We start from the raw sequence: 25,465 nt of genomic DNA on the forward strand, positions 1-25,465 counted from the left end.
AGCAATATGGATCCCATCTCATTCCTAGCTTAAGCATTGTTATTATAAGCATCTAGCTTCTAATTTATCAGTTTTAGCAATGTTATCATGCTCATTTTAGCTTAATTTCATCTTCATTCTAGTTCATTTTCTAGATCAATCATGAACTCATATAGCTTAATCATGCTATTCTTGCTAGATCATGCATTTTCAACATTCAAATCCTCCATCTAAGTGTAGTCAAGTCTCTGGAATTTGCATAGCAAAATCTGAGAGCATTTTTCATACTCTCATTTACTAGGAGGCAATAAGTCGATTAGCTATGGTTTTGTCTTTCATTGTTTCAATTTACTAACCATTTCTTGTAATGATTTATTGAGTGCATTGTGTTTGCAGGTACAGGTAAACTTCACAGAGCATGACAATACAAAACCATAGTTCATGAGGGGTCTTACCTGTTTCACCTTTGATGTGAACTTTGTTGAATGTGTAGACTATTGTGCTTACTGCCTCTCTCCAATATACACGTGGTAGATTTTCTTCTGATAACATACTTCTAGCTGCATCCAAGATAGTTCTATTTTTCCTTTCTACAACTCCATTCTCCTAGGGTATCCGGGGTGCTGATAATTGTCTTCTGATTCCATTTACTTCATAGAATGTATTAAATTCCTTAGATGTAAATTCACCTCCTTGATCTGATCTCAAACATTTGATTTTCTTACCAGTTTCATTTTCTACCATTGCCTTCAATAGCTTGAATTTCCCAAGTGCTTCTGATTTTTCTCTGAGAAAAGTAACCCAACACATTCTAGAATAGTCATCAATGATTAGCATGAAATATCTATCACCTTGTAAGCTTTTAGTTCTATCTGGACCACATAAATCAATATGAATTAAGTCAAGAGCATTATTGGATTTTTCAATACTTTTAAAATATGCTCTAACTTGTTTTCCAAATTGACATTCCTTACATACTGGATTGTGAGGTTTAACAATCTTAGGTAAGTCAACTTGACATTCCAAATTGACATTCCTTACATGCCATAGCCAACTTATGCCATAGCCAACTTTCATCAATATGTGCAATCAAGCATGTATTTTCATTGTTATTCAAATGAAAGATATTACCTCTAGTTTGATTACCGGTTGCAATTTCCAAACCAGTTCTATTCATAATTTTGCATTTCCCATTCTTGAATTGTAACTGAAATCCTTTTTCAACTAATTGACCAACACTCAAAAGATTATGCTTTAAACCTTCAACATAGTAAACATTGTCGGTATTATGCTTACCATCAAGAGATATAGTACCTTTTCCTTTGATCAAACAAGCTTTATCATCTCCAAATCTTATTAGACCTCCATTATATTTTTGAAAAGTCAAGAATTTACTTTTATCACCACTCATATGATGTGAACATCCTGAATCAATGATCCATTCATCCTTAACTTCAATTTTTGCTGCCAGAGCCTGCTCTATCGGTTGAACAGTAGGTGCCGGTTGATCTTCTGTTATAGCAACAAAGACCCATCCATTGTCTGTTGTATCCTCATCAGAATCATCAGTGACTCCTTCATCAACAAGATAACAAGACTTGTCTTTATTCCTCTTAAATCTGTATCTCTGATATTCAGGGCTAGGCTTGTATGTTCTTCTAGCTTCTTCTTTCAATCTTGCATGTCTATTAGGGCATCTTGAAGCCATATGACCAATCTTATTACAGTTAAAACATTTAAAGGGCGCTTTACCTTCATACTTACTTCCAACTGGGCCTTTAGGCATTTTCCTTGCAAATAGTGCTTCAAGTTCTTCAAGTTCTTCATTTTCTCTCCTGCTTTCTTCAAGTTCTCTTTCATAAAAGGCTTTCCAATCAGACTTCTCAAATGATGACGATGCAGATGATGTTGATGCCTTAAAAGCTAAATCTATCTTTATAGTAGCAACAGGACCAAATTCCTCAATTTCAAAAGCTGAAAGTTTTCCAATTAATGTATCTCTAGTTACTGATGTATTAGGCATTGTTCTTAACTCATTTATAGCAATAACTTTCATTTTGTATGCCGGTGGCAATCCTCTTAAAACTTTTGAAAAAATTTCATCTTCACTTAAGGTTCCTCCACAACATTTAATACCCAAAACAATTTCATTTACTCTTTCCATAAAAGCAGAAATCCTTTCATCTTCTTCCATTTTTAGATTTTCATACCTGACCTGGAAGCTTCCAAGTTTTGCAATTTTGACTGTGGAATCTCCTTCATTCAATGTTTCCAAATGGTCCCAAATAGCTTTAGCAGTAGATCTATTTGATAATCTCATGATTTGCTGATCTGATAATGCACTCAAAAGTGCTTCTCTTGCTTTACAATCATTTTCCTCATCTTTTCCAAAGTTTGGTGGATTAGGCTGACCGGGAGTAGGAGCAGTATAGCCATTCTTTGTAACTTCCCAGATGTCCTTTCCAATGCAATTTAGATGTGTCTCCATCCTGATCTTCCATATGCCATAGTTGGTTCCATCACGTTTAGGACAGTCCTTCCTGAAATAGTTAGAAGACATTGGATCTCCTCAAGCTGTTAAACTTCTGCAAAAAGAGGACTCAGCTTTGATACCAATTGTTAGGTCCCGGAGACAACTAAGAGGGGGGGGTCAATCAGTTGTCTAATAAATTCAAACCAAAACAACTTAACCAAACTTAATGCTTAATAACGGTAAACCAAACTTAATGTTGGTAGATAGTTTATCAATTAATTACAGTACCAGTAAAGATTAATGCATGAAACAGAAAGACAATAACATCTACAACACATAACACTGGTATTTGTACGTGGAAACCCTGTAAGGGGAAAAACTATGGTGGGAAACCTTGCCCACAATCATATGATACTACTACAGATAGTATGTGTATACAATAGGGGGTCTCCACATGTAGAAAGGCCAAGTGCCTAGAGCTCATTGCTCAAACACAAATAGGAGTCACACTGACTACAATTGGATGGTTAAATCCAATAATGACGTACTGCTCAAAATAGCATCTTCATATGCTGGATTCAGTACCAGTTCAGTTCTGATATGTCTTCACAAAACCTTCCTTCTTCCTTCAAATGATGTCTGCATGTATAGCTCTGCTTATTCTCGCACATGCCTTATTCTATCCACATTCCTCTCTTTCTTAACTTTGATCAAATAAGATCTTACATATATACCGAAGCCTAGGACCAAAATGTATAGGTCGGCTTTAGAAAAGATATTAATAAAATAATTTACAAATAAAACAATAACTGATGCAATATCTGATTCAACATGTTGGCTTAATGTATTTACAACATTAATAAATCATCTCCATAGTGTGTCGTGCTGATCTGGAATAGATAATCCTGCCGGTGCTTATCCTGGACCTATTTGCTGGTAACAACAAGTATGCAAACCAATGAACAAATCTCTAAGACAAAGTGTCCAAATGATGTCTTTGACATAACCAAGTGTTTTCCATGTCATTCCAAGTGTCGGTGAACAATATATCCTATTGGTGAACAAGATACCGGTGACTGTGTATAAGTCACTTGCTTGCCGGTTAACATTGCCAGAGTTGATAAGTGTTGACATCAATGACAAAACCATATCAACATATCCAAAATACCAACATATACATACATACACATACACACATACAGACATACATACACATACACATGCACACATACAGTCACACATATAGGCATACATATACATATACATATACACACATACATATACACATACATATGCACACATACATATTCATACATATACATATACACACATACACATACACATACACATATACACATACACATACACATACACATACACATACACATACACATACACACACATATTACATACATCTACATACATATACACATACATAGATACATACATACATCTAGATATATACATACATCTACATACATACATACATACATACATACATCTGTAACATGTATATATTACATGCATCTACACGCATACACACATACACATACATACATGCATACATATATCTACATACATATTACATGCATCTACACACACATACACACATACTCACACACATACACATACATACATATATACATATACGCACTCATACACACATACTGATGCAAGAACATCCCCAATTCATATCAATCTTGCATCAACCAAAAATATTTTCTTTTTGTTTTGCTTTTTAGTTGCAGTTTCAAATTTTCTTTCCATGTGTCTCAGTTTTGGCTCACTAGATCTTGTGGAGTTGGATTCTACTTGAAGACTTGATCATCTTTCTTATTTCCAGACTGCATCGCATTTGGATCATTTTCCGGCAAGATATTGCTATCGGTTTCCTCAACAGTTTCCTATTACCGATTGGTAGTTCTTGTTACCGGTTGCCTGGACCTATTTTGGCGATCTACCAGAACCCCTTCTAAAGCTTGCAGAGCCTTGGGTGTTGATTCTGATGTTCCTTGGCGTGTGGCCGACCTTTTCCCGCGATCTACATTTCATCCTTTGGATTTTCTAGAGGAATCTTTTGGCGGAGGCTGACCTTGTTAATTTTACACGTTAGGTCTTGTTCTTCGGGGTTTGATCCCTTTTTGGGCCAATGAGATCCTTTGGATTGATATATATAATTATAATTGTGTATTAGAATATAATCGATCGAAGAATCAAGTAGTGAGACTTTGCATAGAAGATAGATCTTAAGATTCAAGGTCTCGGTTGTGACCTATTCTATATGTTCTACCAAGCCTGTGAGTTAGTTATGTAGTAACCCGGTTGTTACCGGTTGGTTGTAATATATTTTCATAAAATAAAACAATATGTTCTGCATTGCCTCCATCATATCTTTGTGTTTCCGTTGTGTTTACTCTTGTTGACTGGTCTAGATTGATCTCCTTGAGGTCGCTGCTCATCGGTAACTGCTTCAAGTGCTATCAGGGTGAAGTTTCATTCTGGAGGTTGTGTGTCCTAAAATTTTTGTTGTGGGGTGGTGGATTGTGGATCTGACCTACAGCTGTAGAGGACCAGCGTGAACAATGGCGCAAAGAGGAGCTAGGAATGGTGGAGCATGTGGGAATGCAGACCCTGCTGTGATGGAGATGTTGCGTGGTATGACATATCAAATATGTAAGTGAAGATGAAGGAGAAGAAGCCCTGGCAGAACAAGCAAACCCCACTAGTGGTTGATCTAGATGAGGAAATTTTTTTGAGGGTTTTGAGTAGGAAAATACTAAACCTCATTTTACCCCACCGAAATATGACGGGAAGTTGGATTTAGATGAATTGATGGATTGGATCTTGGAGATGGAGAAGTGTTTTTATTTTGAAAGAACTGCAGAAGAGAGGAAGGTGAAATATGCATGTACCCAGTTGAAAGGTCATGCATCTCTTTTGTGGGAGCATTTGCAAGTTGATAGACATAGAAGAGGTAAAGAGAAGATTAAGACATGGGATCAGATGATTGATAAGTTGAAGTCAAAGTTTATGCCAGCTGATTATCAAGTGAATTTGTTCTGGAAGTTGTAGAATTTGAGACAAAAGGAATCTAGTGTGAAGGAGTACATCAAAGCATTTTACAAGATGAATATCAGATGAACAATTTGCAAGATATTTGACTGGATTGCAAATTTCTATACAAGATGAACTCAGTTTGATCAAATTAGATAGTGTTGAAGAGGCTTACCAGTATGCCCTAAAGGCAGAAGCAAAGCTAAACAAAATACATGTGCAGAGGTAGAGAGGCAGAGGTGGAAGGTTTACTGGAGGAAGATTTCAAGGAGGAAGAGGATATACCGGAGGTAGAGGAACCAGTATAGATCAGAAAAAGGACAAGGAAGTGAACAAAGAAGGTAATTCATACTAGAAGGATGATAGAAATTTCTACTTGAGGAGAGAACCAAATGGCTACCATAATGAGAATTTTGGAAGACAAGACAAGAGAACATTTATAGGAACTTTCTATAAGTGTGGAGGAGAAGGACATTGTGCTTTCGAGTGTCAGAAGATAAAGAATACCTGAAGAGTATTAGTGGTGGAAGAAAACCTCACCGGATTAGACAATAAACCAAAAGATGGAGAACTATTGGTGATGAGGAGATCTTTGTGTCATATCGGAGGAGATGAAGAACCCTTGTGGAGGAAGAATTTATTGAAGATCAGATGTAAGGTATCTGGTTAGTGTTGTAAAGTTGTTATTGATATTGGTAGTTCAGATAATCTTATTTCAGAAGAGATGGTGAATAAGTTGAAATTGGAGAGATTGAAACACCCTAAGCCTTATCAGATAACATGGATTCAGAATGAACATAAGTTGTTATTAATTGAACAATGTTTGGTGAAATTGAAAATTGGGAATTATCATGATGAATTCTTGTGTGATATTATGCCTATGGATATTTGTCAGCTTTTGTTGGGTAGACCTTGGCAGTTTGATAGATAGGCAGTATATGATGAGAGGAAGAATACATACACTATTGTGGCCAATGGGATGAAGCAAACCTTGTTGCCTTTGGAGGAAAATTTGAAGAATGAAGCCTGTACGAATGCTAGAATCAATGTGGTAGATGGAAGAAAATTCCTGGATGGATTGAGACATGAGAATGTATGTTTTTCCTTAATTCCTAAGAAGACTGAGAAACTGGAATTGAAAGGAGAACAACTGGAAGAGATAAAAGATTTGCTGACATAATATGAAGACATCATTTTAGATAATGTACCTAGTGGATTTCCACCTGTGAGAAGTAGTCGTCATTGCATGGGTTTGGTTCTTGGAGCTAGTTTGCCTAACAAAGTTGCACACCGGTTGACACCGGTAGAAAATAAAGAACTGAATAGACAAGTGCAGTATTTGTTGTAGAAAGGTTTGATCAGGGAAAGTCTGAGCCCTTGTGCAGTACCAACACTGTTAGAACCTAAGAAGAATGGAGAGTGGAGAATGTGTACTGATTCCAGAGAAATAAACAAGATCATAGTGAAATACTGGTTTCCTTTGCCTAGGATGGATGACATAATGGACTATTTGAGTGGAGAAAAATACTTTACAAAGATATATTGAAGAGTGGATATCATCAGATCAAGATCAGAGAAGGAGATGAGTGGAAGACAATATTTAAGACAAATGAAGGACTGTATGAATGGTTGGCGATGCCTTTTGGGTTAACTAATGCATCAAGTACTTTCATGAGGCTGATGAATGAGGTATTGAAGAAATTCTTGGGTAAGTTTGTTATCGTGTATGTGGATGACATTATGATTTTCAGTAAGACAAAAGAGGAACATTTGTTGTAGTTGAGACAAGTTTTGTAGAGATTGAGAGAAGAGAAGTTGTTGATAAATATTAAGAAGTGTACTTTCATGAAGTATGAGTTAGTCTATCTAGGATTTGTGATATCTGAAGATGGTTTGAAGATGGACCCTGAGAAAGTGAAAGCAATTATTGAGTGGCCTACACTAGAAAGCATTAGAGAGGTAAGATCATTTCATGGATTGGCTATTTTTTATTGAAAGTTTATAAGAAATTTCAGTTCAGTTTGTAACCCTATGACTGAGACCATAAGAGGACATCATAAGGAATTTAAGTGGACCACCAAAGCAAACAAAAGTTTTAAACTGTTGAAGCAGAAAGTGACTGAGCAGCCTGTGTTGTCTTTACCAAATTTCAACAAAGTATTTCAAGTGGATTGTGATGCAAGTGGAATAGCAATAGGAGAAGTCTTGAGTTAGGAAGGGAGAGTAGTAGCTTAATTCAGTGAGAAATTGAATGATACCCAAAGGATATATTCAATGTATGATAAGATGTTTTATGCCATAGTTCAAGCCTTGAAGAAGTGGAGACATTACTTATTGCCTAGGGAGTTTGTGTTGTATACAGATCATTAAGATTTGTAGTATTTGAATAGTTAGAGTAAGTTGAATCAAAGACATATGAGATGGGTAGAACTCTTGCAGAGTTACACCTTTGTGTTGAAGCATAGAAGTGGGAAATCTAACAAAGTTGTTGATGCATTGAGTAGGAGAAGGAATTTGCTGACAAAGATGAGAGTGACAGTATTAGGATTTGAATATTTGAAGACCTTGTATGATGATGACCCGGATTTTGTAGAACCTTGGAAAACATGTAGAGAATAGTTTATGGTAGATAGAAGAAAGTGGTTGGATTACTTCATACAGGATGGGATGTTATTCAAAGGAGTTCAGTTGTGCATACCTAAAAGTTCTATGAGGGAGAATCTGATAAAGGAGAAACACAATGGAGGTTTAGCTAGATATTTTGGTATTGACAAAATAGTAGCATTGGTGAGTGAAAAGTACTTTTGGCCCCATACTCATAAGGATGTTAAGAGATATGTGCAAAGTTGTAGAGTTTGTCAAGTTGCAAAGGGTAGTAGTCAGAATGTGGGATTGTATAAACCTTTGATAGTACCGGTAAGACCTTGGGAGGATATAAGCATGGATTTTGTACTTGGATTGCATAAAACACAGAGAGGGAATGATTCTATATTTGTGGCAGTGGATAGATTCTAGAAGATGGATCATTTCATATCTTGTAAGAAGACATTAGATGCATTACATGTAGTAGACCTATTTTTCAAGGAAGTAGTGAGGTTGCATGGATTACCTAAGAGCATAGTTTCAGATAGAGATACTAAGTTTGTTGGCTATTTTTAGAGAACATTTTGGAAGAAGATGAAGATAGATTTGAAGTTCAATTCTACTTTTCATCCACAGGCTGATGGACAGACAAAAGTAGTTAACCTGAGCTTGGGAAACTTGTTGAGATGTTTAGTTGGAGATAAAACCGGAAGTTGGGATCTGATCCTTGCATAAGCAGAGTTTGCTTACAACAATTTAGTGAATAGGAGTACTAGAAGAACACCTTTTGAGATTGTTACCGGAGTGCATCCTAGAGGTATATCAGAATTGAGAGATATTAGTAGTGAAGACTGAAGAAGTTTAGAAGCATAAGATTTTGCAAATCACATGACAACCTTGCATATTCAAGTTAAGCAGCATTTGGAAGACATGAACATCAAGTATAAGGAGAAGGTAGATGAGAAGAGGATACATAAGGAATTTGAAGTTGGCAACAAAGTGATGGTATATCTGATAAAAGAGAGATTCCCGGTTGGAACTTATAACAAATTGCAGATGAAGAAGTTTGGACCTTGCAAGATTTTGAGAAAGTTTAGTTCTGGAAATGCATATGAAGTGGAGTTACCGGATAGTCCGAGTATTTCATTCGTGTTTAACATTGTAGATCTTCATGAGTATCATGAACTTGAATTCAGTGAGGACAATATTGCAAACTTGGAGAAACAGTTGCCCCGGAAGGAACCGGATCGGATTGAAGAGATTTTGGATAGTAGGATTGGGTGTAGTACTTGGAGCAATCAGTATAAGGAGTATCTTGTGAAGTGAAAGGACATACCAGTTGAAGATTCATCTTGGATTTCTCAAGAAAAGGTAGACCGCCTTGGTTTTCCTCTAACCCCAGCAAAGTGAGAGGATCACTTTTCAATAACCCTGGATGTCTGATGCAGGAGCATCCCCAGTTCATAGCAATCTTGCATCATCCAAAAACATTTTCTTTTTGTTTTGCTTTTTGTTTGCAGTTTCAACTTTTCTTTTTGTGTGTCCCAGTTTTGGCTCACTATATCCTATGGAGTTGGATTATACTTAAAGACTTGATCACATTTCTTATTTCCAGACTGCATCGCATTTGGATCATTTTTCGGCAAGATATCGCTATCAGTTTCCTTGACAGTTTCCTGTTACCGGTTGACAGTTCTTGTTACCGATTGCCTGGACCTATTTTGGTGATCTATCGAAACCCCTTTCAAAGCTTCTAGAACCTTTAGCGTTGATTTCGATGTTACTTGGCATGTGGCCGACCTTTTCCCATGATCTACGTTTCATCCTTTGGATTTTCGTGAGGAATCTTTTGGCGGAGGCCAACCTTGTTAATTTTACATGGAAGGTCTTGTTCTTTGGGTTTTGATCCCTTTTTGGGCCGAATGGATCCTTTGGATCGATATATATAATTGTAAGTGTGCATTAGAATGTAATCGATCGAAGAATCAAGTAGAGAGACTGTGCATAGAATATAGATATTAAGATTCAAGGTCCCGGTTGTGACCTATTTTGTATGTTCTACCAGGCCTATGAGCCGGTTATGCTATAACCTGGTTGTTACCGGTTTGTTGTAATCAATTTTCATAAAATAAAACAATATGTTTTGCATTGCCTCCATAACATCTTTGTGTTTCCGTTGGGTTTACTCTTGCTGACCAGTCTGGATTGATCTCTTTGAGGTCCCTCCTCGCCAGTGACTGTTTTACATACTCACACATACACACACATACACACATACATACACACACATACACATACACACATACATACACACACACACACTTACACATAAACTCACACAGATACTCACACATACTCACACATTCATTCATTCATACATACATACATACATACATACATACATACATACATACACACACATATACACATACACATATACATACACACACACATACACATAAAATCACACACATACTCACACATACACATACACATACACATACACATACATACACATACACACATATATACACATACATACACAAATGTACATACATACATACACACACATATACACATACATACATATACACACACATACACATATACACACATACACATATAGTCACACATATATGCATACATATACACACATATATAGACACATATATATACACACACACATACACATACACATACACATACACATACACATACACATACACATACACATACACATACACATACACATACAGTCACACATACACATACACATACACATACACATACACATACACATACACATACACATACACATACACATACACATACACATACACATACACATACACATGTAGATACACATACACACACATACACATAAACATACACATACATACATACATACATACACACACATACACATACACATACATACATACACACATGCATATACATACATCTACGTGTATTACATACATCTACATATACATACATATATGTACATCTACATAAATACATGCATATACGTACATACATCTACACCTACACATACATCTACACATACATACATACATACATACATGCATGCATCTACATACATATTACATGCATCTACACACATACACACATACACACACACATACTCACACATATACACATACATACACATACTCATACACACATACTCACACATACACACATACACACATACACACATACACATACACATACACACATACACATAAACTCACACATATACTCACACATATAATCACACATACACATACACATACACATACACATACTCACACATACATACACACATGTACTTAAACACATACATGTACACACACATACACATACATACATATACACACATGTACTCATACACACATGCATGCATACACACACATACATGTACATAATTTTTTTGTAGCCATTCAGATCAAACATTACAAACAAGAAGACACAATGGTTGTTACAAGTAGTGATAGCATAAAAAATAACATCAATGTGTATGTTCATAGGCCAAATTTAGCCCAATTTCCACAGGTTTAAACACAATAAAAAACACATCAAACACTTTCTTACCCTAAGGTCAACGTTCTCATGGCAGTAACTTTAGCCCACAACTTGGAATCTCCGTTAGCTCAAGTGTAGGGACACCTTGAGGGGTTTATTCACCAATTTGGCCTTTTTTGTGAGAGGACAACTAGGGGCCTCCAGGACTGGAAGGATGGCCCCATCACCCTCTCTCCATAAAGCTACAGGTAGCTTATGCTAGGTCAAGGATTTCTACATCATCTCATGGGAGCCTTATGGTGAGTATCTTGGGGGATAAACCCGCTATCCCCTTGCACTGAAATTATCGTGATGTTCAGACAAATATAAGGGTGGGCCACTACTTTAAAGTGTCTAGTGGGGTGATTTTAGTGGTACCCAGTGTCTACCCATGCGACAATGGCTCATTTAAGAACCCATTACTAGTCCTCAAGAGGATTTTTACGCATCTCACACAAGTGTGGATACTGGGGGAAAATCGTTGGTGTAGATACACGTCACTAGGTCATTGCGACTTTCACCTAATGTATTAATTTATATAGCGGGATAAAGAAGTACTGCTTGCGTCATTCCCCTTTCACCTGACCTTGTGATATTCTTGAGAGGGAAGACCCTTCTACCTAAAAAGAAGATGATAATAATTTCTCTTATACCCAACACCCAATGGAAGACGAGGAGAGTTCAGATACTTTTGTTATCATCTTTAGGGTTCTATCTAAACACAAAGCATGCCAAAGGCATAAGACACTTCAAACAAGTTAATTAACCCCAAATGAAATAAAGATGTGGGCCTAATTAAACTAGAAAAGAAAAACAAATAGACATGTAGACAAATTTTCTAACATTATTTAAAAGAAAAAATGGGTAAAAATTCAATGTTGTCAATTTTATCCAATTTAATATTTTTATATCAAATAACATGTGATATAAATATTAAAATTTTATTTATATTAATAAATTAAAATTAACAAAAAATATTAAATTGAATAAAAAATACCTTTTAAAAATCATCAACAAAAATATGTCGAAATGGCCTTCAAATTAACCTTGATAACCTAATTGATTTTCTAAATAAGACAAAAAAAAACATCAAAAAATGTCTTTTTTTCCCTTGGTTGGGTGGGGGACCAACTATGGCACGAAGTAGTTCGGCCGGACTCACTGATGTGTTACATGATGTGGCACCAAAATGCCACAAAATTTTGCATTTGGACAAATTTGAACTTATGCCTATTTTTACGTTAGACAATTTTTTTTTTCAAAAATAAATAATTACCCTTTTGCAAAGGTCGAAGTCACGAATCTAGTCATATAATTTTTTAAGCATTTTGATTATTTTAATATATTTTTTTTAATTAAATATTGTGAGTAGCTTTTTCGAGTTAAAAAAGAGGCTGATTAGAAATTAAAATTTAAAAAAAAATATTTCTCACTAGATGAGAGAATCTTCTCAAAAAGGGTTTTTTTTTTTGTTTAATGATAAATTTAGTAGTCAAAAGGTGACAACAAAAGAAAACTGTCAAATTTAGCTATGTTGGAATTCAAAATATTTTAACAAGAAAAATATACATATGTGTAGGGGAAAACGTGAGACTAAGTATGCAAACCCTAATCCCACTCTCATACACACTCACAGAATATGAAAGAGCCTAGGGAGGTAACACACTTTAGCTACTTCTTGTGAGGAATAGAGAGTTGAGGATTACGTCTTAGGGTTTCTATTCCCTTGCTGCAAATGAGAGAGAGGAATGCTTCAAAATGCAATTTAACCTAAAGTGAAAGTAAGCAAACCCTAATTCGGAGATGCTGAACAAAAAAAATTGATATACTGCTGAAAAGTACAAATTAGGAAGCAAAATCAGAGGTGTACCTGTGTCTGAAATCTGAGCCAAAATGTCTGGGACCAGGGTGCCACACCACTATCCTGATTATGCAAGTCTGAAGTTGCAACTGACATGGTGGGATCTATGCACTGCAAACTGTTGTACTGTCAAATCTTGTTGAAAACAAGTAGGACTAGGGCAGCACACCCCTGTCCTAGGGGTTTTTTCTGAGATTTAAAACCTAGGACAACCTGTGTGTTCTTTGTCGGTCCTTAAACTTCTAGTGACGCTTGGATCCGAACCTATACATGTAGCTGAAAAAGAGGGTTTTGGTGGCTATTTAGGGTTTTGCCTTAGTCAAACCCTTGTTTTGGTGATTTCCACCTCAACAAATAGCCGGTAATGTATTGAAAATGTGTGTGCTAGAACCTTGTGTGTGTGCAAGATCCTAAAATGAAAGGAAACAATCTAGAGCAACCCTAATTGCTTATAATTGACAAAGTAAATGCTCTAAATCCATGATGCAAAGCGATCTAAAACATAAATATGAATAAACAGTGAAGCTCATATAAAGACATGAAAACAACATGAAACCATACCCAGCCCCAAGGGAGAGGTACAAGACAATCTTCAGTCAGTGATCTCCTATTTTTCTCCTACATCTTCAAAAGCCCCCAATTGATGAAATGATGCTTGATGAATGTTTCATGGATGAATGTTGAATGTTGTTGAAGACTTCAAAGATCTAATCTTTCAATGCAAAGAAGGCTCTTTATGCTCCAAAAACCTGCTCTTAGATTCTTAGAAGAAGACCCCTTCAAATGAAGAAAGAGAGCTCTTAAGTATGAAACCCTAGACCTTAATTTCATGTTTAGGCCGACCGAGGATTTGAATTTACTGCCAATATTTTGGGGTTAAGCATTATTATATCATAGGATTATGCTCCCAAAATTTTAGGAAAAAAGATGAGGACCATGTGCACTTTCAACATGGTTCGACCAACTTTTCACTTTGGGGCCATTAGATATGATGATATTAGAGCAAATCCCAAAGTTACAACTAATTCCAAGGTGTTTTGACATGTGAAATGGGGCCTAAAAGGTCAAAATAGGACATAATTAAGGTTTATGATTAAATGATTTATTGAAGAAATAAAATGAAAAGGGGCACACTTAAGGTAAAGGGCCCATCTTTATAACATGTGAAGTGATGAATTATGAATTTAGATTTAATTAAATTGATTAATTAAATGTTTAAAAGAGATTAGAAATGCAAGATGCAAAACACACCAAGACAGGTGCTAAACTAAGTATGGAATTGTACCACTCTAGCAAGGGTGTATAATTTATGACACTACATTTAGCCCCCACTTTAGCGGTCATATGAAAGTATGTGCATATGTAAGCAAAAGTACAAAAAAAGTAAACATCATTTGATAAAAGATATATCCATAAGTGGTTAGATGAAGCCCCCAACAGTATCTATAGTACACAGTTAGGAACCACACTCTACAAAACCACATGTTAGATCACAAAATCACCTAATGCTTACTAAGGAAGGTGACGAAATTCGTGGGTAGCTATATGCCCCCCTTATTTCGGCTTTCTTATTAGTGAGGTGAAACGGGGTATCATGTTTACCATAGTGAATTGTTATGAAGACTTTGATGAAACAAGTTCACAACAAGGCTCGATTGTACATCCAAGCACTTTATGGAACCAATGCAGAGCAAGAGAGAAAATTCATGATTCCAACTCCACCGACGGTGCGAAGATCGTAGCTCTCTAGCTCAAGATATGATAGATTGAAGGAAAAGTCCAGAAATTACAGTTTTAACTTAAAATCATAAAACAAAAAATTGCATAACTCATAAATATGAAAGTGACACCTTTATTTGTCACTTTTTGGCTTTTCAACAATATTCACTGCAGAGAAGACCACTTATTCACCATCATGCCTCAATGCCAACCCAAGCAACCTATGATGGTGGAGATCCTGCACCAATCCATACTTGTTGATCGACCCTTAGATGAGGTGAGGTGACTTGTCATGAACTCGTCTTTGACTTTTCATGTTTGCACTGAATTCGATGTTGAATGATGTCATCGTCGAGATCATGCTTATGCTCCCTATTCAGGTACCATGGTCTGCTAGGGTACCCTAGTCCCATGAGGGCACCCTAGTCCTCCTAGGGCGCCCTAGTCCCACCTGGGCGCCTTGGTCCCACCTGGGCGCCCTGGTCCACTCAGGGTGGCCTGGTCCCTATTTGGGATGACCAAAGGTGCATGGGATTAGGCATCAGATAGCTAGTATAGATTGATCACATCTTCTATTGGATGATTATGATCGATGATTGATTACTAATGATTTGATGTGTTGATTTGGTAGATCCTTCCATACATTGGGGAGCACACTATCAGTCAGACCTTCCAGAGCCTTCAGAATCAGATTCCGAGGCTCACACTAGAGGATATAGAGTTGCTTCATGTCATAGGTTTGTGGTACGTGATGACTATGCCCATGATCAAGTTTCATCCTACGATGTTGATGGTGTTGATGGAGAGGTGGGATGCAGATACCTTGACATTTCTTCTTCCTATGGGGGAGGTGATGGCTACCCTTGAGGATGTATATCATATTTTGCACCTTCCCATCAGGGGGAGACCGTTAGATATCGAGTCGATCACTGTGATATCGAGTATAGGAGGGATCAGGTCTATTGCATAGGGAGAGTGTTGCTTGACAAGATGAGTGGCTGCATCATGGTCAGTTGGATCCTACACCCTACAGATGAGGTTCCAATAGTGAGGCAGTTCATGATCACTACCATTGCATTAGCTATGTGCCCTAATGGGCGTGACACCACAAGCATGGAGGTCTCACTTATGCGATTAGGGCCATGGAGAGACATCAGAGAGTATACTCTTGGGGTCGAAGCATGCTTGCACATCTCTATCATGACCTTGGAGAGTATGTGTTTGGATAGGGGTGTAGTCTGATGACATGCACACTACTATAGGTGTGGATGTTTGAGCATATCACATGCACTAGGCCTATTGGAGTCCCTACAGACCTAGTTCCAGAGCAACCTAGGGTATTTTCTTATCCACTTACCTGTGAGTGGCGGTTTGGGGATCTACTGCATTGGATATGAGTCTGGATAGATTGACAGCAGGTAAGATCATATGGAGACCCTACCTCAGAATGTATATGTGGGAAGGGATACACATGCAATTATTTTGCATGCAGAGGAACTATCTACTAGAGGGATGGTATAGTCACATAGTCATTCCCTTTTACTTTGATCAAGTCTAGTGGTAGTTCAGGTTTGAGCAGTGTGTTCCTATTGATGTGCCTATCTACATCTGACACTCACGCATGACTCCTAGGCAGGGAGCTATTCCTAGGCCTACGACAAATTATAGAGATGATGTGGGCATGCACCGTCAGTACATCACATGGTGGGGGAGGACATACCCTGGAGCCATAATTCCAGTGGACTATCCTAGAGGGAATCCTAGACCATGGAGACAGATGGGCGATGAGAAGGGACCCGATGCATCTGAGGAGGGACAACAGGAGGCAGGTGGTGATGGAGATGATCCTGATACAAGAGAGGGAGATCAGGATGGAGATGATGAGGATGATGGAGAGGAGGAGGAGTAGGACAAGGAGAATGAGGAGGAGGATGGGGATGATGAGTTGGAGGATGAGGAGGATGAGGATGATGAGGAGAATGAGGAGAATGAGGAGGATGAGGAGATTGAGGAGGAGGTTGAGGATGAGTCAGATGCAGTTCCTCATCACTCCGAAGATGACACCAATGCATTAGATCCACCGAGCCTCCCATCGTAGGCAGAGAAGGACCCTATAAGGGATCCTAATTCTATTCCCCATCAGCCCATGCCTACTGTGCAGTGACAGTATGAGCGCGAAGAGCCTAGTGGGTCCCAGTCTCAGGCGGTCTCTTTCCATGACCCCTACTGGCAAGAGGGAGATCCAGGTAAGGTGTTTAATTTATGTATCTTAAAATTTATGGATTTGATGATATAAAATGTTACTAATTAAAACTTATCTCTCTCTCTCTCTCTCTACAATTGGTGTCCAGGAGTGGCGCTCCCTTATCCAACATGCAGTGACAGACCTCATCATGACCACACACATCCCAAGTTCCTCGTAGATAGTGCATAGACCATAGGGGAGAGCTGGACGACATGAGGACCTATTCACCCCTATTCGAATGGAGATGGAGGTTTGCTGAGAGATAGAGAGATCTTTGCGAGAGAGATTACAATAAACAAAGCGTGATATTGTAGCATCTCAAACAAAGGCAACCACATACCATGAGATTATGATGGAGAGGGATCGTAGGAGCTCCTCACGGAGTCACTCACATTTTGTATCATGATACACACCCATGGGCCCACCCCATAGCCAGATTAGGAGGGGACATCTAGTCACCATCCTCCAGCTACTAGTCTTAGGGATAGGAGATGACTCTGATTTTTTGTTGATGTATATGTTATGATACTCATGGATATATATTTATTTATGCCCATGTTATATCTCAAACATGTTATTTTAATACTTAAGCAATGTATGCATTGCTTATATTAAAGGTAACACATTTGGTGGTGAACATGTATGTCTAATTTAATTTCTATGTGATTGATTTCTCAATGCTTCATGATTAAATTGATACATGTGTGATTTAATTAAATAAGTATTTAATTAATGCTACTTTGATGATGTAGAAGAGGAATGTGTTAAGCCTAAGAATTATATGACTAATGTGATTTAATTAAATCTAATTGAACACAACATGATATAATCCTACTTAACACATAAGAAATTGTATAACATGCTAGCACATATAAAATGTAAATCTATTACAATTTACATAAATGAATCCAAGATAAACAATAAATTAAAGAAACATGCTTGTCAAGAACGAAGTAATGTAGACTGAATAATACAATATCATTTAATACCACATAATTTAATAAAGATATGCTAACACATTATCCAATTTTGAAGAAAGAAAAGGTATAGAGAGGGGGAAGATAAACTATAAAGAGAGAACGAGAGAGCGAAAGAGATAGAGACTAGGCATAATATCTATAGAGGTGCATAGCATTTATGGGTTCCCTGAGAGGCGTACCTTCCACATCTCCTATCTTGTAAGCACCTGATCCATATAATTTGACAACAATGCATGGTCCAAGCCAATTAGGACTCAATTTTCCTTTCTCCTCGGGTAAAGCATTCACGTTACGTTGATTTTCATAAAGCACTAGATCGCCCACCAGAAAGGAATGCTTAATGATTTTCTCATTATAGATCTTTTGTAAAGTTTTATGATATGCTTGAATATGCTCAAGAGCATTTATATGCTGTTCATTGATCATCTCAAGTTGTTGAAGTCTTTTTTCTCTATAGGAATCTATTGGCCATTTGGTGGAATTGATTATGTGTTGCATTGATGTTTTGTCATTGATGCCAACACTAGTTGTTTGGATGCTTTGCCGACACCCTTCTGGTCCTGGTAGGTTGAGTGGTTTTTGGTTAACTTGGATCTGACATGATCTGGTAGGCTCTGGTATAGTCTGATGATGGAATTGTCCCGTTCATGATACTTATACTCATATTTGGTCAGTTGGTTTTGATCTAGAGATTCGATGCTATCTTGCTTGCTTAGAAGATTGGTTTTTGGTTCCGAAGAGGGTTTCAGTGATAGTGATTTTTATGGAGATCTTTGATGAATTGCATAAGTGATGTTGGTGCGGCTTCTAGTGGAGTTTCAAGATGTTGTTGGTGATCATGTTCGAGACTGGGTAGTTGGAGATCATTGCTAAAGTGTATGGACCTATACTTGGTCCTGGTTGGTCTAGGTTATGGACTGGCTTTAATGTAACGTGTGGATAGGACCTATTGATGTATTTCCTGGATGTCTTATGTTTTGATATTATTTGTTTGGTCTAAGGATGACATGGTGTATAATTAAGTAATTGGTTTATTATCTGGTGGCCGACCTGATTGTTTATGGTCGAGGGTTTGTATATATAGATGTAAGATCTTATTATATATCATCATGGTTATGGTTAGAGGTCATCGTTATGGAATGTAATGTGCAAATAATCTAATATCATTCAGGAAGAGGAGTTGGTCAACCATTGGAGATCGAATTGGGTTTATGTAAGAGGATTTAGTCCTCCAGTATTGAGCTTAACCAGAATATTACTCAGGCATAGGAGATGTTATCTTTTGCAGTTTAACACTTCTTTAGATTGTAGTCTGGATTTATATGTAGTCAGTGAGGCTCCTTTTGTGATGAGTAGTGCGCTCTAGGCTGTTGGCCTTCCTGCAAGTGTAGGCCCCTATATTGTAGTTCACATAGTTACTGCAAAAGTATTATTTGACTGTGGGTAGGCTTCCCACCATGGTTTTTCCCTTTACCGAGTTTTCCACATACAAATCTTGGTGTTATGTGGATGGCTTATATTCTGTGATTATTGTTTATGCTTAATTGGTTTATCTGCTATTCCGGTATTATTGTTTTGGGTTCCGGTATTAAAGTTTAAATTGCTAATGGTTCCCGTAATCTATGAAAATTGATTCACCCCCCTCTCAGTTGTCTTCTGGTTATCTGAACTATCTAAAAATTGGCATTGGAGCTTTGGTCCTCTCTACAGAAAGCTTAAGGTCAAACTTAAGGTCAAACTTAGTCAACATCATAACCCATTTGGCTGAGCATCCCGAAAGGTCAGCTTTAGAGAAAAGATGCTTGAGAGGATCAAATTTAATGATAACATGGACTTCAACATTCAAAAGGTAATGCCTTAATTTTTGGGTTGCAAAGACTAAAGCAAGGCACTGCCTTTCTATCGTAGAATATTGGATTTCGTAATCAAGCAGAGTATGACTTATATAATAAACCGGAGATTCTCTACCATCTTTATCATGTTGTGCCAAAAAGGCTGCAAGAGCATAAAGGGAAGCAACTGTGTATAGAAAAAAGGGTTTAGAAGGGTGAACGGGTTGAAGAATAGGAGGATTGGCCAAATAAGTTTTTTAGGTCTTCAAATGCTTGACGATAATCCTCATTCCATTTAAAGGTGATATTCTTTTTAAGAAATTGAGTAAAAGGAAAGGTATGATCTGTGAGATGAGATACAAACCTATGAATAACTTGAATCTTTCCTTGTAAACTTTTTAGTTGGGAGATATTTTTAGGAGGTGGCATGTTAACAATGGCATCTATGTTTTTCGTATCCACCTCAATTCCATGATGCGAAACTATGAACCCGAATAGTTTTCCACTATCCACACCAAAAATACATTTTTGAGGATTCAAGCACACATTATACTTATAAATTCTCTCAAAAAAGACCCGATGAAGGATCTTAACATGATCTGTGTGAAGAACAAATTTAGCTAAAATATCATCAACATAATCTTCTAAGGTTTTATGCATGTAATCATGAAAGATAAAAGTCATAGCACACTAATAGGTTGTGTTTGCGTTTTTCAATCCAAAAGGCATCATAACCTAAAAAAATGTGCCCCAAGGGGTGGTGAAAGCAGTTTTGTATTGATCTTGAGGATTAATGAAGATTTTATTATATCCTAAGAAACTGCCCATGAAGGATAATAAAGCATGACCTGCTACAAAATCCACTCTCATATCAATATTCGGGAGAGGAAAATCATCTTTTAAAGAGGCTTTGTTTTGATCATGAAAATCCATACACATCCTAATCTTATTATCAAACTTAGCCATGACCACAATGTTTGAAATCCATGGGGAATAATCGATAGGATGAATGAATCCGACGTCCAGTAGCTTTTCAATCTCAGCTTTAAGAAGTAATGCCACTTTAGGGTGAATCTTTCAAATCTTTTTCTTCATAGGTTTAGCATCGAGAATTAGGAAAATGTTATGAGTGACAAACTGAAGATCTATGCCAAGCATATCAGAGTACATCCAAGCAAAGATATTAGGAAATTCATGTAATAATTCAGAATATTGTTTAATCTCTTCTCCGTCAACACATTTCCCTATCTTAATGATTTTATCTTCAACACAAGGATCCATCTTGATATCAATGGTGTCACTTATTAGGAGATTTCTTTGTTCAGGAGCATCTTTTAACTAAGGAAATTCTTTAACTATCTCATTGTTATTTCTTTCTTTCCGAAAGTAAGCTTCCACATTTAGACAATAAGGAAAACCACGATTATGATGATAATGAGGAAGGTTGTCATATGCTCCTAATAATTTGGCTAAGGAATCATCAATAGGAAAAACATCCAAAGAGAGAACACTAGAAGAGTCACGGTCAATATACTCTGGATATTTCGTTGAGAGAGAGGAAGAAATGACATTAACAGTAATAGATGGTCTCTTAGAGGCTTTAGTAAGCTTAAAAGGATCATAGCCAAGCCCAAATGTCATATCACAAAATTTGTTTTCCAAGGGAACCATTATCTTTTGTTCTTGAGCACCACATCCATTACCATTATATCCGCACCTAGCTAGGATGTGAAAACCAAGATCATAAAGATTAGTCATTTTCGAGAGAGAAGGAGGAATTTTTATAAAGTGAAAGGTCAAAGTCCTCTAGGTTAGAAAATAAGGGAGATGAAATCTAGGAAGCCGCCACAAAGTTATTACTCAATGGCCTGGACAGAGTTGATTTCTTTTTAGGCTCTTCTTCTTCTTTCTTCTCTTCGACCTTAGTTTCTCTAAGGGGAATTTTATATTCCCCTACGAAAGTAGGATCAAAATCAAGGGATCCCCAATCATCTTCTGCAAGAGCCTTTTCAGGAGAAAAGGTGTCCTCAATAGTAGAGTCAAGCTGAGAAGACTCTTCCTCAAGAACTTTAGGTCCACTTGAGGAAGTATTGGGAAGCAATTCGAAAGTAGGAGATGGGTTTGATGAAGTGGTCACACTAGTGGGAGTAGAAGCTTTAGAGGAATCATCTAAGATAGTTTAGGAAGATCCAATTCAAGAGGATTTGGAAGTTGGAGATTTGTGTCACCTAGAAAGGTATATGTCTTAACTTGCCTATGTAATGTAGAGGGGACATCTTGCATGCTATGAATCCAAGGTCTCCCTAGAAAGAAATTGTATGTCAATTCTCTAGTCATGACATGGATAGGTGTGGGTAAAGTAACAAGACCTACCTTAATAGGCAAGGTGATGATACCTAATGAATATTTAGCAACTTTATCAAAGCCTCAGATGGTGAGAGAATCGGGCTTAACAAGAGATGTATCGACATTGATCTTATGCAATAAGTTAATGTTACAAACATTAAGGCCAAAACCATTATCCACTATGTTTTTCTTATTTCACTATCATTTATAATAGCCACAATCATTAAGGGATCATATTGATGTTGGATTTCACTAGAGGGTAACTTATCTTGTGTAAACACAATTTGAGCCTTAGGAACTATGATAGAATTAATCAATGAGGCCATATTATTAGATGTCAATGTGGGTGGGACATTCAATATTTTCAAGGCATCTTGTAACATTCCATGATGAGTTGAGGAGTTTTGAATCAAATCCCATAGGGATATCTTGGCAGGAGTAGCTTTAAGTTGTTCAACAAGGTCATATTCCTTACCAGGAGTTTGTGAAATGTGAGGTGCTTGAGGAAGAATAGGTTGAGGATTAGGAAGAGAAGTTGGGATAATCAGAGGAGGATTAAGTTTCCTATTGTTTCTCATGTTATAGGTATGGGAACCACATTAAAACTCTCTTTAGTTAATTGTTTAGCATAGCTATAAGGACTCTTAGTGGGATTTCTTCTTTTGCACCATAATGACAGGTTTTTTTTGGAGTGCTAAAGGAATCATGACTATATCCACCTTGAATTGTGAAAAGAGGTTGATTAGAAAGAGGTGATCTTGGAGAAGGATAAGCACCTTGAACTAAAAAAAGAGGTTTACTATGTTCATTCACATTGATCATGTTGATTAACCTTTTAGATGTATTATTTTTATTTGAAAGTTTAGGCAAAGACATAAAATCATCAAGGGCATCTTCCAATAAAGCATGGTCATAGTGATTGAAAGGTTTATATTTAGACTCAAAAGGAGACATAACCTCATAAAGGTAATTGTGATGGTCAACCATGTTATTAGATTTAGTGGAGGAGTTGATAGGAATGTACCCATGGGAGGAATCATCCAACTTATCTTTCTCATCACCACGAAATGGCATAGTAACAAGGTTGATTAGTTTTTGGCAAAATGAGGGTTTAGAAGACTTAAGGTTCAAAAAATCATCTAGAGATTCATCTAATTCATCCTTACTAAACTCATAATCAACATAATTGCATACATCATCAAAAGAATGGACATCTTGTAAATAAAAATCTCACATTTTGAAATGGAAATTGAAATAAAATTTGAACACACAATGCAAGGAAAATGAAAAGAATCTCCTTTTTTTTTTTTTGAAAGCAAATGAAATATACTAGATCTAGATCTAACAATGAAATGCGATGAAATTAGAGTTGGATTCACATCGAGTTCACCAAAGTTGTGTAGGGGAAAAAGTGAGACTAAGTATGGAAACCCTAATCCCACTCTCATACACACTCACAGAATACGAAAGAGCCTAGGGAGGTAACACACTTTAGCTACTTATTTTGAGGAAGAGAGAGTCAAGGATTATCTCTTAGGGTTTCTATTACCTTGTTGAAAATGAGAGAGAGGAATGATTCAAAATGAAATTTAACCTAAAGTGCAAGTAAGCAAGCAAACCCTAATCTGGAAATGCAGAACAAAAAACAACTGATATACTACTGAAAAGTACAGATTAGGAAGAAAAATCAGAGGTGTACCTATATGTAAAATTTGAGCCAAAATGTCTGGGACCAGGGTGCCACACCACTGTCCTAATTCCACAAGTCTGAAGCTGCAACTAATAGGGTGGGATTGTGCACTACAAATTATTGTACTGTCAAATCCTGCTAAAAATAGGTAGGACGAGAGCACCATGCCCCTAACCTATGGGTTTTTGCTAAGATCTGAACCCTAGGACAAACTCTATGTGCTCTACTGGTCCTGAAACTTCCTATGATGCTCGCATCCGAACCTGTACCTATAGCTGAAAAAGAGGGTTTTAGGTGGCTATGTAGGGTTTTGCCCTAGTCAAACCCCTATTTTGGTGATTTCCACCTCAACAAATAGCTGGTAATGTACTAAAAATGTGTGTGCTAGAACCTTGTGTGTGTGCAAGATCCTAAAATGAAAGCAAACAATCTAGAGTAACCCTAAAGAGTAAACCCTAATTACTTATAATTGACAAAGTAAATGATCTAAATCCATGATGGAAAGTGATCTAAAGCAAAAATATGAATAAAAAATGAATCTCATACAAAGACATGAAAACAACATGAAACCTTACCCAACCCCAAGGAAGAGGTACAAGACAATCTTCTGTTGGTGATCTCCTATTGTTCTCCTACATCTTCAAAAGTCCCCAATTGATGAAATGATGCTTGATGAATGTTTGATGGATGAATGTTGAATGTTTTTGAAGACTTCAAATATCTACTCTTTCACTGCAAAGAAGGCTCTTTATGCTCCAAAAACATGCTCTTGGATTCTTAGAAGGAGACCCCTTCAAATGAAGAAAGAGAGCTCTTAAGTATAAAACCTTAGACCTTAATTTCATGTTTAGGCCAACCTAGGATTTAAATTTCCTACCAATATTTTGGGGTTAAGCATTATTATATCATAGGATTATGCTCCCAAAATTTTGGGAAAAAAGTCGAGGACCATGCGCACTTTCAACATGGTTCGACCAACTTTTCACTTCGGGGTTGTTAGATATACTGATATTAGAGAAAATCCCAAAGTTATAGTTGATTCCAAGTTGTTTTGACATGCGAAATGGGGCCTTAAAGGTCAAAATAGGACATAATTAGGGTTTATGATTAAATGATTTATTGAAGAAATAAAATGAAAA

This window comes from Cryptomeria japonica, chromosome 6 (genome assembly GCF_030272615.1).
Source record: "Cryptomeria japonica chromosome 6, Sugi_1.0, whole genome shotgun sequence".
NCBI lineage: Eukaryota > Viridiplantae > Streptophyta > Pinopsida > Cupressales > Cupressaceae > Cryptomeria > Cryptomeria japonica.